Source organism: Narcine bancroftii, chromosome 3 (assembly GCF_036971445.1).
Source record: "Narcine bancroftii isolate sNarBan1 chromosome 3, sNarBan1.hap1, whole genome shotgun sequence".
Lineage (NCBI taxonomy): Eukaryota > Metazoa > Chordata > Chondrichthyes > Torpediniformes > Narcinidae > Narcine > Narcine bancroftii.
This window is the reverse complement of record NC_091471.1, coordinates 355,867,598-355,882,299: the sequence shown is the minus strand read 5'-3', so window position 1 is coordinate 355,882,299 and position 14,702 is coordinate 355,867,598. Positions and strand designations below refer to the sequence as shown.

The following is a 14,702-nucleotide window of genomic DNA, read 5'->3' as shown; positions in this document are numbered from 1 at the left end:
ATTTTTGGCATTTCCAGAATTCATGCAAAGTGATGGTGTAATCTTATTCAATTTTTCTCTTCAGAGATGCTGCCTGATCTGTTGATTAGTTTCCATTTTTATTTCAAGTTTCATTGACATGCAGTTATGTGCTTTATAATCTTCTGTTCAACTAATGTTCTTGGGTTTTAAGCGCCCATCCAACCTAAGCACATAGTTTGTTTTATTTTCAGGAAGAGGTCAAGTGACGCATTGAATTAGAAGATTTTCTTCCAAAACTTTTCCAACCAAGAAGCAGATTGATAGAGGATTTGGTTTGTTCGCTCTTTACTAAGGATCCTTTTCCCTATAGACATGGCTTGAATTCAGTTGTTGCTCTGTGTGTGCCTGCAGCAGTAAGCACTTACAACACTGCCAAGTTTTGCCACATGCAATTTATTCTTGTACAATTTTGGGGATGGGGTAGAAGGTTAATACTTATAATATGACTATTATTGGGAGCCACTAATCAAATGTATGTTTTAACTGGCTTTGTTTGCCTGGGACAATGAAGAAAAAACTTTTTTTAACATTCCCTAATGCAGACATTGGTTGTCACTGATGAATAAGTTTGGTGCCAAATGGACCTTGGTGTTGCTACCAAATTTTCTGATGGTTAGAACATTTGCAATATACATATCCGATTTGCAAGCACACATGAATTCAGGGCATGAAGTAAATATGTTCAAAGTTTGCATAAATACTCATCTTGTGTTTCACATATTTGAAGATCTTTTAAGCATGCTCAAGGACTTCAACATTTTATTCAACGTTTCGTATAGGCAAGTAAATGAAGAAAGTTATACATACAGGCTGCTGTTCATTGAGTTCCCAAAGGCTGGTAGAAAAGCTGGGACTCAACACACCTCTCTGTAACTCGATTCTGGATTTCCTAATGGAAAGACCACAATCTGTCTGGGTCGATAACAGGATGTTGAATGTTGTCACGTTGAGCACCTCAGGGCTGTGTGCTCAGCCCACTCCTATTTATGTTATTGATCGCCAGATCCATTTCCAATAGTTTCATAAAGTTTGCAGATGACACAACAGTAGTTGGTCTCATCAGCAATAATGATGAGTTGCACCACAGAGAAGAGGTGGAAAATCTTGTGATTTGGTGCAAGATTAACAACCTGAATCTCAACAAAGATGTGATGAATGAGATGATTATGGACTTCAGGAGGACCATGAATGACAATCCTCCACAACACATCAAAAACTCTGCAGTAGAGAGTGGAGAGCACCAAGTTCCTTGGAGTTCACTTAGATAGTGACCTATCATAGACAATCAAGATCTCCTCACATGTCAGGAAGACACAAGAGTGGCTGCTCTTTCTGACAAGACTGAAGCAGGCAAGGCTACCAGCCAGAATTATATCGAGGGCATCCTGGCCGGCTTCATCACAGTAGCTGCAGAGAAATGGATTGGAGGTCAATCCACAGGACCATAAGAGTGGCGGAGAGGACCATATAACCATTTACGGAGCGGAAACAGTCCATGTTGGCCTTTCGAGTCCGCACCGGTTCACTGATTTTGTGCGCCCTCTTCAGGCATTGGTCCCGGTAGATCGTCATTCAATAACGATGGACAAATTCAATGCAGGTCACTGGTATATTTCTCCTTTTTAAACAACACTAAACATTAGACATCCTGAATTGGAAAAAGAACTGATATCCTGGAGTGTTTGAATCAAATTGTTAAACAATTAAACTCAGTGTTTGTACAACCTACAAATGATTACAATGTTTGGATAAAATATCCAAACCCTTTCCCCCCCCAGTGGTGTGATCTACAGGGATCATTGTCTTAAGAGGGTCCACAAAATCATTGAGGACCCCTTCCACACTGCACAGAGCATCTGTCAGCTGCTCCCGTTGGGAAAGAGATACAGGAGGATCAGAGTCAGCCCCACCGGTCTTAAAAACAGCTTCTTCCGACGGGCCGTGAGAATACTAAACGATCAAAGGAACTGTTCACACTAACCATTCGAGACTCTTATACTCTTGAAACTATTTATTTATTTATGTATGTAGATGAATACTTGTCCTGCATATGTATTGTTTGTCCATGTGAGTTATGTCTGGTTGTGTTGGTTTTGCACCAAGGAGCAGAGGATGCTGTTTCATCGGCTTGTACTTGTACAATCAGATGATGATAAGCTTGACTTGATTTCACGAATTTTCTGAATTGCTAAATGTGACTACGTAGTAGGAATGGTATCCTTTAAGATCAAACATGAAACTGCAGCAAAATACTGTAGTGATATCTTTTGACAATTTTTGCAACCAATTTTGCTTTTTGTTAATTCAGACGGAGCAGATGAATATCCGTACACAATTATATTTTCATGTTGTTATTGTTTTCAAGTTAGAAATCAAATAAAACTTAAAAAAAAATCCGAACGTTAAATTGGTATATTAAACAGGCTCTTTGCCACCTAAACTAAATCAAGCAATTTGAACAGTGTGTAATTTAGTAGTCAAACAGTCTCCAGTCTATTGATCTTTATTGCATGGTGTCCATTTCCTACCACTGTATATCCTGTGCTTCTTGAAAATAGATCAGTTCTGGTATCAAATGTTACCAGAGTTTGCTAATTCACTTGGTTTGGTAGACATTAAATCAATAAAAATCACAAAGTATTATTTTCAGGACTGCAGCACTTTCAGTAATAAATGAGTAAAATTGTATGAGTTATTTAAAGCTGGTCATTCACGACCTTTAAGTGGAAATCTGGGAATTCACTTAACTTTGCATAACAGAGCCAGGAAAGCTGTGAGTAAATTGTATAGTCAAAAGGCAAATCTTTATATCTGGGATGCTGAGTAAGCCATCTGTGTATTTTTTCATATATTTTCTGAAATTCATTGATTTTTTTTCCCCCTCTCACTTTTGTCAGTTTTAATTTTCATAATTAATAAATTTGCTCAAGGTCAATTTCTTGCAGTAGGAGACTGAAACTTTTGAAAATAATCTTGCGCAGCCTCCAACCTTCAACATTGAACAAACTATTCATTGCAGCCAACCTCTGCTCTCAATTTCTTGCAGTAGGAGACTGAAACTTTTGAAAATAATCTTGCGTAGCCTCCAACCAACATTGAACAAACTATTCATTGCAACCAACCTCTGCTGGTGACTCAGGCCACCTCCCAGAGAGTTTTAAAGTGGTTTCCGTCTCCATATTAACGGGTTCTTCCAAGTTCATAGAATGAACTGCTATTTATCACTATTTAGGTGAAATTACAAGTATGTTTTACAATGTAGTAGTAAAAGACCTAAAATCTGGATTGCTTGGGGATTGGGTCGGTCTGGATTCTCGGGCAGTCATTTATGATGCTTGCACATGCTTGCACCCAGGTTTTGAGAAGTCTGGATTTTCAGGTGATCTGGATTTCTGGCATCTGGATTTTCAATCTTTACTGTATGAAGTCAGCAATATATCTGATCGTGGGGACACAAAAGATAGGAGATGCTGGAATTTGGATCAAAATGCAAACTACTGGAGGAGTTCAGCAGGTTAGGTGACATCTGTGGGGTGCAATTGACAGTCAACATTTCAGTTTGAGCCCTTGCAGGACTGAAAAAGGAGAGGAAAGACTGGCAGTATGAAAGGAAGGGGAAGTGGTCAGTGGATCATAGGTGGACGAAGCAGAGCGAGGATGAGCAACAGATGGAACCAAGTTGATTTGAGAGTTACAAGTGGAAGCAGGTAAAAGTAGGGGGGGATGATTTGTTCATTATCTCATGTACTAAGATACAGTGAAAGGCTTTAATTTGCATGCAATCAAGGCCAGTCAACCTCTACACAATACAGCAAGCAATGTTGCAATAAAACCATTGTGTTACAATAAAACAGAAGAGTAAAGCACAAGATGAAAAGAAAATATGGGGACAACTGGAGCCAGGAAAAGTAGGGTGCAGAGCTGGAAAGGATGGAGATGGAGACGTCTAGTCCAGGAATGATGATAGCCTAGCAGGGATGGTGAGTGGGATGTGTGGGTTGTGAGTAGGCGGTGAAAGGAACAGGGTTTTGTGCAGGTGTTTGAAAGAGGGAAGCGTGCAAGAGGAACTGGATGGATAAGGGGAGAGAAAGGGACAGTGGGTAACATGAAAGTGGAAAACTCATCGTGCTGTATGCCTAAATCTAAATAAAACACCTGCACACATATCCTGTCAGGGATCTCCTGTTCCAGAGTGGTAGAGTATGCAGTTCGCCATCAGCCAACTCAGAAGCAGACAACTGAAGTGGAGCAAATCCTCAATCTCTGGAAACCACCCCAGGAAAAAGAATAATATTCATCAGGTAAAGCAAACAAAATATGATAGATGGATTTTGTGTACCAGTACTGGAAGACTTATGTTATGCTTGGATACAGCTAATCATTAAAACCTGAGATTTGTGTTTCTAATTCTGGTCTTCAAACCAAGAAATATGCAATACAGTTTGCAGTTTCCACAGAAAGATAACTAGCACTGCTATTACACAGAGGGGATCATGTGTACAATGTACTGCAGTTACTTGCCAAAGTTGTGCCAACAGCACTTCCCAAACTTGTATATTCTTCCACAAAGAAGGATAAGGGCAGCAAGCTCAATGGAGCATACAATGTTCACATTCTTCAAGTCATGAACCACCCTGTCTTTAAAATAGTCATTCGGTCATCATCCTAACATTGGAACTCATTTCTTAACAGCACTGCACAAGTACATTCACCAATAGGACTGAAATGAATCAAGAAGGCACTTCAAAGGCTGGGAACACCATGCACAAAGGAGGTCACCAGCTTCCATTAGGAATGGGCAATAAATACTGCCCTTGCCGGCAACGTGCTGGCCATAAAAATTGAAGAATTAAACTTATACCTTTACTGAAGACAGTTTACACAATCTGCCCCATTTTACAGTGTGTTAATTATGATGCCTTCTAGGCTGGAATCATGGCTGCTGGTCCAATGACATGGCAGTACATTCAGTGGAAATGTTTCTAGATTCTGATACAGTACGTTTCCGATTATCCGAAAACCATTTAACTTAATTTTTTTAAGTTGGGGCAAAAACATCTTTTAAATTTATAAATTTAGCTTGTTTTGTAAGTAGAGATCATGTTTTTTTGGTAAGAATTAAACATTATGCTTGAAAAACCTTCCGTTGTTTTTTCATTTTGTTCAGTCACTGATATAACTGGGCTGCTTAAAGCAATTTCTCAGTTATCTGAAAAGTCAAGTTAACCTGAAAAAAAAAGTCTGGTCCCAATCATTTTGGATAATCAGAAGTGTACTATATCTTTTATTGTTGCTCGAAGTCTAGACATCTCTAACTCAAAATGCAATTTGTTTGCTTGTTTTATATATTTCCCCGAGACATATGTGGAATTCACAATGATTAAAACCCAAGGCAAAGTTAGTGACAGTGGCAGAGCTTGTAACCAAAAATTGTGCACCTGTGGGCACAGCAGAGGGCACAAAAATTCTGCAAGCAGAGAAATAAATTGTTGAATGATTGACCAAATTAGACAAGAAAGTGCATAGGAAGAGTTAACGGGACTAATAACTGTTAAGTCACTTTGATATATGATCCCTGCGGTTTAAAACAAAGCAGTGGTTGCATTAGTCTCCATTTTCCAGAATTCCCTCAATTCTCAAACAGCCCCAGTGGAGTGGTAGATAGCAATTCAAGAAAGGGTGTACAGGAAGTTATATAGGCAGCCTGATGATAGTAATGCAAAAGATAGAATCCATTAAGGACATAATAACAGGTCATTTAGAAAATCACAATACAATTAGCTGGAGTCTAATAGTTTTAGGAATATTGCGATTGGTGTTGCTATGCAGAGAACGAAAGGAAAAAAAAACCACACAGAAGCTGTGAGCCAGTTGAACCAACCAATTGACTTTACTGGAACACTGATAGCTTAACAGCACCATTCCATTGATCCTTTTCTGCCCTTCCCACCGGACCATTGTGATCTCAGACCAGTGCAAGCCGGCACCTCTGTAACCTGGTTTCTTTGTGGATCAGTACAGCTTGCTACACGATGACTCCCCACCCCCAAAACCGATGTTCGGAGCTGCCAAGTCCACAGTTCATCAACAGTTTGTACGTTTGGGAGGTCAACCGTTCTGCCACAGGCCTGGAACAGTTACTGGTTGGTTGAGGTCTAGGTGTGCTGATTTGAGGTGGTCAACCGTGAACATTTCTTGCCTATCCCCAATATCTAAAAGGCATGTAGTCCTGTTGCGTCGTAATACCTTGTATGGACCTTCGTATGAGCGCTGAAGGGGCATCCAGTGTGCGCCTCTCGTTATGAAGATGTATTTCAGTCTTTGGGATCTTTTGGTACATAGGATGGACCTGGACCCTGACATGAGGTTGGTACAGGGGCCAAGATGACCACCTTCTTGAGAAGTTGCGTTAGCAGCGCCATAGGTATTTCATCCTGGTCGTGAGCTGCTGGCACAAACTCTCCTGGGACTGTCAGCGGGGCCCCATTGACAAGATCAGCAGAGGACATAGCCAAATCTTCCTTGGCACTATGTGGACACCAAGGAGCACCCAAGGCAGCTTGTCCACCCAATCTGGGTCTTGGAGCTGCGCCATGAGTGCAGTCTTCAAATGCCGATGGAACCTTTCTACCAGGGCATTAGACTGTGGGTGCTAGGACATGGTGTGATATAACTGGGTCCCTAGGAACTGTGCCAGCGCTGCCTATAGGCCGGACATGAACTGTGCCCCCTATCCGACGTGATATTGGAAGGAAAGGCGAAACGTGTTATTCAATTGGTGATGGGGGTCCTGGAGCAGGATGTCGTGGAATTGTCTGAGAGCAGGACAGCTTCCGGCTTTCTAGTGAAAATGTCCACCAGCGCCTCTGGAGACCGGCAGCGGCGTCCACGTGGATGTGGTCAAATCGTCTCTGTCTTGGCGGGAAGGACTGAAGAGGGGTTTTCACATGCCTCTACACCTTGGATGTCTGACAATGCAGGCAAGTTCTGACCCAGAGGCCGACCTGTTCACACAGGCCATGCCATGTGATTTTGCGACCAGTTGAGTTGTTACGCGGATGGATGGTGGACCAACTTATGTAGTGCTTTGAAGATGTGACGCCTCCATGTGGTGGGAACATTAGGCCTAGATCAGCCAGTTGACACATCAAAGAGAAGTGTGGCTTTGGATGGCCCAAAACACACATCTTCCAACTGTAGCCCTGAGAACGCAGTGCGATAGGTTGCTATCCTGCCGCTCGGCTGCTGTGAGGGCTGTATAGTCGATTCCAGGGGACAGGGACTGCATAGACGGGTGGGATGGACGTACAGGACAGAGCATCAGCCATGGGATTGTTCTGGCCAGAAATGTGCTTGATAGCCGTCGTGTACTCTGAAATATAAGAGAGATGACACTGCTGCCTTGCCAACCACGGGTCCGACACCTTGGTGAAGGCAAAAGTGAGGGGTTGGTGATCAGTGAAAACCGTGAAATCCTGTCCTTGGAGGAAATGGCGTATGGTGAGGTAGAGGGCTAGCAACTCCCTGTTGAATGCACTGTACTTCTGATCCGGGGGCCGCAGGTGTCTGCTAAAGAAAGCGAGTGTTCTCCAACTCAGCTGCTCCATGATGTCGCCGACGGCCATGTTGGTTGCTTCAACTGTGAGGCCAGTGGGCACATCAGTGCACGGATGCACTAGAAGGGTGGTGTTGGCCAGAGCTTCTTTGGCCTGGTGGAAAGCTGCTGAAGACTCTGTGTCCAAGCTGAGTTCTTTGGTCTGACCGGACACCATCTTGTGCGGTTGCATGATCCTGGCAGCTGACAGCAGGAACCGATGGTAGAAGTTGACCATCCCAATGAACTCCTGCAAACCTTTGACCGTCATTAGCTTGGTAAATTTATGAATTGCCTCAACCTTTGACCCCCATGTCGATCGATGCAGTGCTCAAGGAAATCGATGGCCGTCAGGCCGATCTGATATTTAATTGGGTTGATGGCTAGGCCACAGTCACTCAGTCGCTGGCAGAGCAGCTGCAGGTGTGTTGAGAACAATTGACGATGAGGATGTTGTCTAGTTAGATAAAAACACCGAATCAGAGTCTCAGGAAAGCTTGTGCTGTATTTTTGAGGCCGAATGGAAAGTGGAGGAACTTGAAAAGGCTGAATGGAGTGACGAGGGACATCGCTGGGGTGCATAGGATCTGGTGGTTCTCCGGACCAGATTGATTTTTGTGATGATCCTTGCTCTGTGTAGATTGGCCATGAAAACCTGATGAGGGGGAATCGGGTACTGGTCGGCTGTCATTGCATCGTTGAGCTGGCAGTAGTCCCCACAAGGTCTCCATCCCCCAGAAGACTTCAGCGTGCATAGAGTAGAGGCCCATGGGCTGTCCACGTGCTGAACAGTTCTCATGGTCTCCATCTTCCTGAATTCTTCCTGAATTCTTCCTTGGTGAGTTGCAGCTTGTTGGGAGGAAGCCTGCATGCCTGGGCATGCAGCAGCGGTCCCTGCATGGGGATGTGGTGCTGGCTGCCATGTTTCAGGACCAAAGTGGAGAACTGTGGCATTATAATGGCCAGGAATCCCACCAGGATTCTGGCAAATTCATTGCCCAAAAGGTTACCGAGTTGAGATGGGGGGAGGGGATGCGAGTGCGGGTGCGGGAACTTAGCTCCTCCAAGGGTGAAGGTCTGGAAGATCCTGGAATTGATCAGATAGCGCCCTTTCAGGTCCACCAGGCGGCAGTGGGCTCAAAGGAAGTGTGCGCCCAGTAGGGGCTGAGACACGTCAAACAAAGAGAAGGTCCAGGTAAAATGGGAGGAGCTGAACTCAAATGGGATGGTCCATGTCCCGTACATGCCTAGGCTGCTATTGTTAGCAGTGGTGAGGGACAGTCCTGACCTCCTGGCGCGGGTGTCTCGGTTCGAGGGTGGGGGCAAGATGCTGATCCCCGCCCCTGTGTCCATGAGGAAACACTGCCCTGATATTGCCTGTCCCATAGATAATGGAGGCTGTCTCAGCGGCCGACCATCGTAGCCTTCAGTGATGACCACCCCTGGTGTTTCCAGGATGGGAGCAAGGTGGCAGTGACGGGCTCCAGAACCCCATTTCTGATGGTAAAAACACCACTACTCTGCATTTGAGTCTCCCATTTGGTGCAGCTGTCACAGGCCTCCTCGGTGGAGTGGGAGAGAGACGAGTCGCTGGGCGTGATGCAGCAACTAGGTCAATGGATGCCCTGCCACATTGCTTAGCATGCCACAGGACATCTGTGCGGGTGGCTAACCTGCATGGGTTGCTGGAGTCGTCATCCATGAGGAGTAGGCAGATGTCTTCCGGCATCCGGCCATCTATTAATGGCAGCATATCGTTCATAAGGGTAAACAGCATGCAGTCTCCCAGGCTGTCCATGTGGAGCAGCCATGCTGCTCATTTGCGGCAGGAAAGGCCGAAGGTGTGGATAAGGAGTGCCTTAATCACTTCATACCTGTTGGTGACTGATGTAAGAAGTCGATGATTTATCTGGCAGTCTCCTGGTCGAGTGAACTGACTACCTAGTAATATATTGTTGAGTCTGTGGTGATCTGTCTGACCTGAAACTGGGCCACAGCCTATTCGAACCAGACTGGCAGCTGTGAAGTCTAAAAGGTCAGCAGCTTCAGCGAGACTGCAATCTGTGCGCTTGTCGTTCATCGTGGGGTCCAAAAATGCAGTTTTGGACCGTCAGGGTCACTGTTGTGGTCGGTGGGGCTGTGCAGTGAATGAAAGAAAACCACACAGAAGCAGTGAATGAGTTGGACCAAACAACTAACTTTATTGGAACTCTGATAGCTTATCAGCACCACTCACATGATCTTTTTCAGCCCCTCCACTGGGACCATTGTGATGTCAGCTCTATGATCCAGTTTGCTTGTGGATCAGTGCAGCTCACTACAATATTTGTTTTTAAGTGTATATACCAGGACTGTCACTCTATTTTTGGATGTATGATGTGTATTTTCAGTAGGTTCTTTACAAGCCTTGCCAGGAGTGGTGATGAAGGCTCTTAGTCACATTGAGGGGCTGAGACTAAGGAGGATATTCTCCAACAGCAGAGGGTGACAGTAACCACAAGTTTGCGGAGGAGCAAGTGGAGTTGTTCAAGTGAACCGGTACGGACTTGAAGGGTCGACATGGTCTGTTTCCGTGCTGTAAACGGTTATATGGTTAAGACACCATGTTTAAGTTCATGAGATAGGGTAGCATGGATCTGAGAAAGATTGATTTTCGGAGTGACAGATGAGGTGGGTTTTTTTTTTGCAAAATGGCTAGAGAATAGCTGATTGAGCTCTGATCTATCAATAACTTGATGATGTATTTGAGTTTGCAATAGATACAAAATTATAAAAGAAATAGCTTCAGGGAAGGGGCAAATTGGCTACATCAATGAGGAAAGTGGTAGCTGATAGCATATGCGAAGTAGAGAAAGATTAATCAACTTTAACTGAAAGGGTAGAAAATCAAAAAGCTATTAGAAAACGTTGGTATTCAGAAGAATACACACAAAATGAAACATTAATCTGCAGGTACAGCAAGCAGTTTGAAAGGAAAAGGATAGGCTTGCCTTTATTCCAAGATACCACCCTACAAAGAAATATTCAAGGAAATGTCATTTTTCTCATCCATTTTATTTAAAAGTATTCCTTACAATGTTCAATCCAGCTGACTTTTCCGCAGTGCCAGATGGTCTCTATATTTTTAAGGCTGAATAGAAAATGTGGGCCAATTATCCAAATCTGCGAGCCGTCAAAGAAGATCTTATTCACTCAACACCTACAGACAGCTACTGTCTTGCAGAGGCCACAGTCAGCAATCTTCAAATTATTTCATTGACCAATTGTCCTAAGATAGGAGAAAAGACACATTAAAAGGCAAAAATGCTTGGATAAAGCTAGGTAGTTCATTGAAATTCAGTAAAGATTAAGCTTTTTCAGGTGCATTCTACGCTAAAAATGTGCCTGAAGAAGCAGAAGCAGCCCTTACAATTTTGTATCTATTGTAAATTGCCGTTCAGTTGGCAGCGTTTAAAGCGCAACGCTGGCCACAGCCGAACAGGATGTTGCTCTGAGCACACTCTGGCTCCTGCCCAGTGTCAGCTGTGATCAGCAGCCTGACCCTTTTAACACCCACTTTCAGCCAGCTGCATTCAGGTGGCTGGGGAAGCCACTGAGCTGAGCTGATTATCCCTCTTGGAGGAGGGTTACATAGCTCAGCTCAAGAGCGCCTCCTACACATTCAGGTGGCCTCAAAACAGCCGCATATTTCCTTTATATGCGGGGCAATTGGCCACTGAAAGTGCCTATTGAAAGCACAACCCTTAACCCTTAAGATTTCCATCTTGCCTGATTTTATTGGAATTTGGCATGGAAATTTAAATAATAAATTTAAATAAAATGACTTATCTCCAGCTGTTTCAAGAACAACGCCTTTATCTACCATTTCAGCCCACGAGTCCATGCTGCCCAATTTACACCCAATTAACCTACCCCCCCCCCCCCCCCCCCATACATTTTGAACGGTGAGAGGATCCCCTGGGGAATTCTCCTGAGGAGAATGTTCAAACTCCTTACAGTGTTGGATTCTAACTCTTGTCCAGATCACGGGCGCTGTAAAGGCATTGTGCTAACTGCTGTGCTAGCCGTGCCGCCCCAATGCAGATATGCTCCTAACGTGTGGATTTTGGTAAGGTTCAGTTTGATTAGTCATTGGACAGTGATGCCAGGAGTCTGTGGGAATATTGCATTTTTCAAGTTGGTTCTGAAAACCTCCTAGAGTCTTCCTTTGCCCACTTGTTAAATCTCCCCATGATAATGCTCAGGAAGAATCTGCCTGGAAGAAGGTGACAAAATGTAGTGAGGCCTTCAGGGTTGGGGATGTTGTCCTGGGGAAGGATGCTCATTTAAACCTTCTAATGGTTTTGGGAGATTGTGCATAGACAGCGTATTAAGGATCTCTCTGGTACCTTGAGGTGGCCACTATGTGTAGTCCAAATCTCTCTAGCATATAGGAAACAGTTACATGATTGTTGGATGAAAATCCTGTTGGAGAACATTTGATTTGAAGATGTTATAAAATATATACCTTTTTCCCCCTGATTCTTGTGGCGGTGTTGTGTCTTAGAATACAGTCTGCAATGTAATTTTCCTGAAAGTGAAGCAAATGGTTTGGAAAAAAATAGTTTGTGTGATTTATTTTCTTTTTCACCCCACACAAATTCCACGAGAGTGAATCATTTATTCTATACATCAGATTTTTGAGTAGTGATTTGTGAATTCTGTGGGGGCTGATTCCCACAGCATGGAGATGATAATGAGCCATCAAATTTTCCACCAGTTTTGCAAAATGTTGCACTGTTCTTATTGCTGAGTTAGAGGCGACCTGTGAAGTATCTTGTATATAACCTCATCTTTACTTTCTACCATCCCTGTGGACTATTCTCCTGTTTTTTCAAAGGAACTAACGAATTACCTGTTTCATATCTGAACCGCGTTGAATGTCTGAATATTCTCTGAGAACTTCATAGTGAATGGTTAAGCCAATTAAATTTTACATATTTCCAGAGTTGCTTTTCAAAGTCACTTGTATGGTTCCCTAAAACTGAGATATATACATATTTTGTTGATTGATTTACAGCACAGCAGAAGCACAAGTTTCTTGCAAAGATCAGGCTTAAAAATATTATGCTTTGGGAATTCTAAATGATTATGGTGTTGGCTGGAAGAGTTTCTTGATACTTTCAAGGTACTTTAGACCTGAGAGCTTAATGCAATTCAGAGACACAGGGTCAATTTAAAATTTAAGATCTAAATGAAATATAACTCAATTGGGTACTGATCACTTCCTTTCAAAAAGCAACTTGGCAGGTAATAATTGGCAAACTATATTGTCTGCAAAATGTGATCCTCACCTTTGGCTATTTGATCTGGAAAGCAGCCCAAAATTGTAGTGTCCATTTACAATGGTAAAGCTAAGGTGGCTGATAGGACAAGACTAAGTGAGATTTGATCCTCGGGAAATTTGCCTGAACATGCTTAACTACTCAAGTTACTGATCTGAGCAATGTTAGTGTTGCACCATTCTACGCAGCAGCTATTCCAGTAAACTTTCTGCCATCCATCATCTTGAGTTGATAGAAGTCCTGATAGGTAATGCTGCAAGGTACAAATGAGGAAGGCAGAACAGTATTGCTGCAGTGCAGGCATGTGATGTAACTGCAGCATAAACTGGTTGCTTCACAACTGGTCAAAGTATTTGTCCTGGGAATCAGGTGAGCCAAAATTCTTCTGGTCTTTGAGCATATTTTCATCAGCTTAGTTTTTAGGGTGCTGCAATATACCAAATGCCTGGACATGAGATGTTGGAGGGAAATTACATCAACTTGAATGTTTTGTTTCTATTAGATTTCTTTGAAATCGATTCTGCATATGGCAAAAGTCATCAGAGCCCTTGATCATGTTCCTTTGTGATGTGTTTTGATTTGTTATCTGATCTGCCCAGATTGAATGTGAAAGGATTAGCAGTTTACTTGAATGGTGCACCTTGCAAAGGATTCACAGTTGATGATGAGATATCCTGCCCTAGGATTGAACATTTTTAACTTGCCAGTCACTCTCATTAAAGTCTCACGCCAACCAGCATGATAGGTCAGGGTAGATAGTATTAGAATGGTCAATGCTGGATCATAAATCTTTTTTCCCCAGTTTGTTCTGATTTTGGAGCTAAAATTCTACCTTCTCCCTTGGTTTTGGAAGGTAAAACTCAAATTTTAAAACACTACAGTTCCACCAATGTTGTCCGCAGAACTCCTCCAGGAATACAAGCTCTTTCCTTTTCAAAAGAATAAATTTAAATTTAGACATACTGTGCACTGTAACAAGACCTTTCAGCCCATGAGCCCGTGGTGCCTAATTACACCCAATTAGCCTATTGCCCCCCCCCCGGTGCGTTTTGAACGATGGGAGGAAACCAGAGCCCCCAGGGAAAACTCACCCAGACACGGGGAGAACGTACAAACGACACGGGATTTGAATCCCAGTCCCAATCACTGACGATGTAACAGCGTTGCACAACCATGCTGCCCAAAGAAATTCGTTCATTTTATGCAATAATTTTGAGACCTTAAAATTTATAATTTCTCCAGCTATTGATGAAAAATGCACACCATTGTCAACTGTTGCTACATTGGGAAGAATGTTGGGAAATTATGAGACTGACATAAGAAAAAATACTGTGAACAGGCAATGACCTGATACTTCTATTTCCTCTCTCAGATGCTGCTGGATTTGCTGAGTATTCCCAACATTTATCTGTTTTGAGGATCTCTTGGATTTGGGAGAGTGATTTTTCAGAATGGACTACATACTCTTCCTGCACAGTTCCCAGCTAAAATGTTTAACAAGTTGTATTGTGGAGAATATGACATGGAAATGCAGGAAAAATAAATGAAAAAAGATTTTTCATTTTCTCTCAGGCCATTATTAATTTAAGAATGCGGATTCTCATGTCAACTCTGCAGAGCGATGTATTTTGGAAATTGTAATTTCCAAATGTTACCATTCCCTTTTCAAAATAAATGACCCCTGTCTCCCAGAAAACTTCAATATTTGTTTGGCAGTTAAACCATTTTTGTGTAAACACACACCCATTTCCTGACAGTTCCAT

The 14,702-nt window shown here is 43.0% G+C and overlaps 1 protein-coding gene across 7 annotated transcripts in view; it reads left to right on the top strand.

The window, feature by feature from the left end:
* The window catches only part of rptor (regulatory associated protein of MTOR, complex 1), a 339,346-nt gene that overhangs the window by 137,795 nt on the left and 186,849 nt on the right, over positions 1 to 14,702 (top strand). The gene's annotated exons all lie outside the window — the stretch shown is intronic.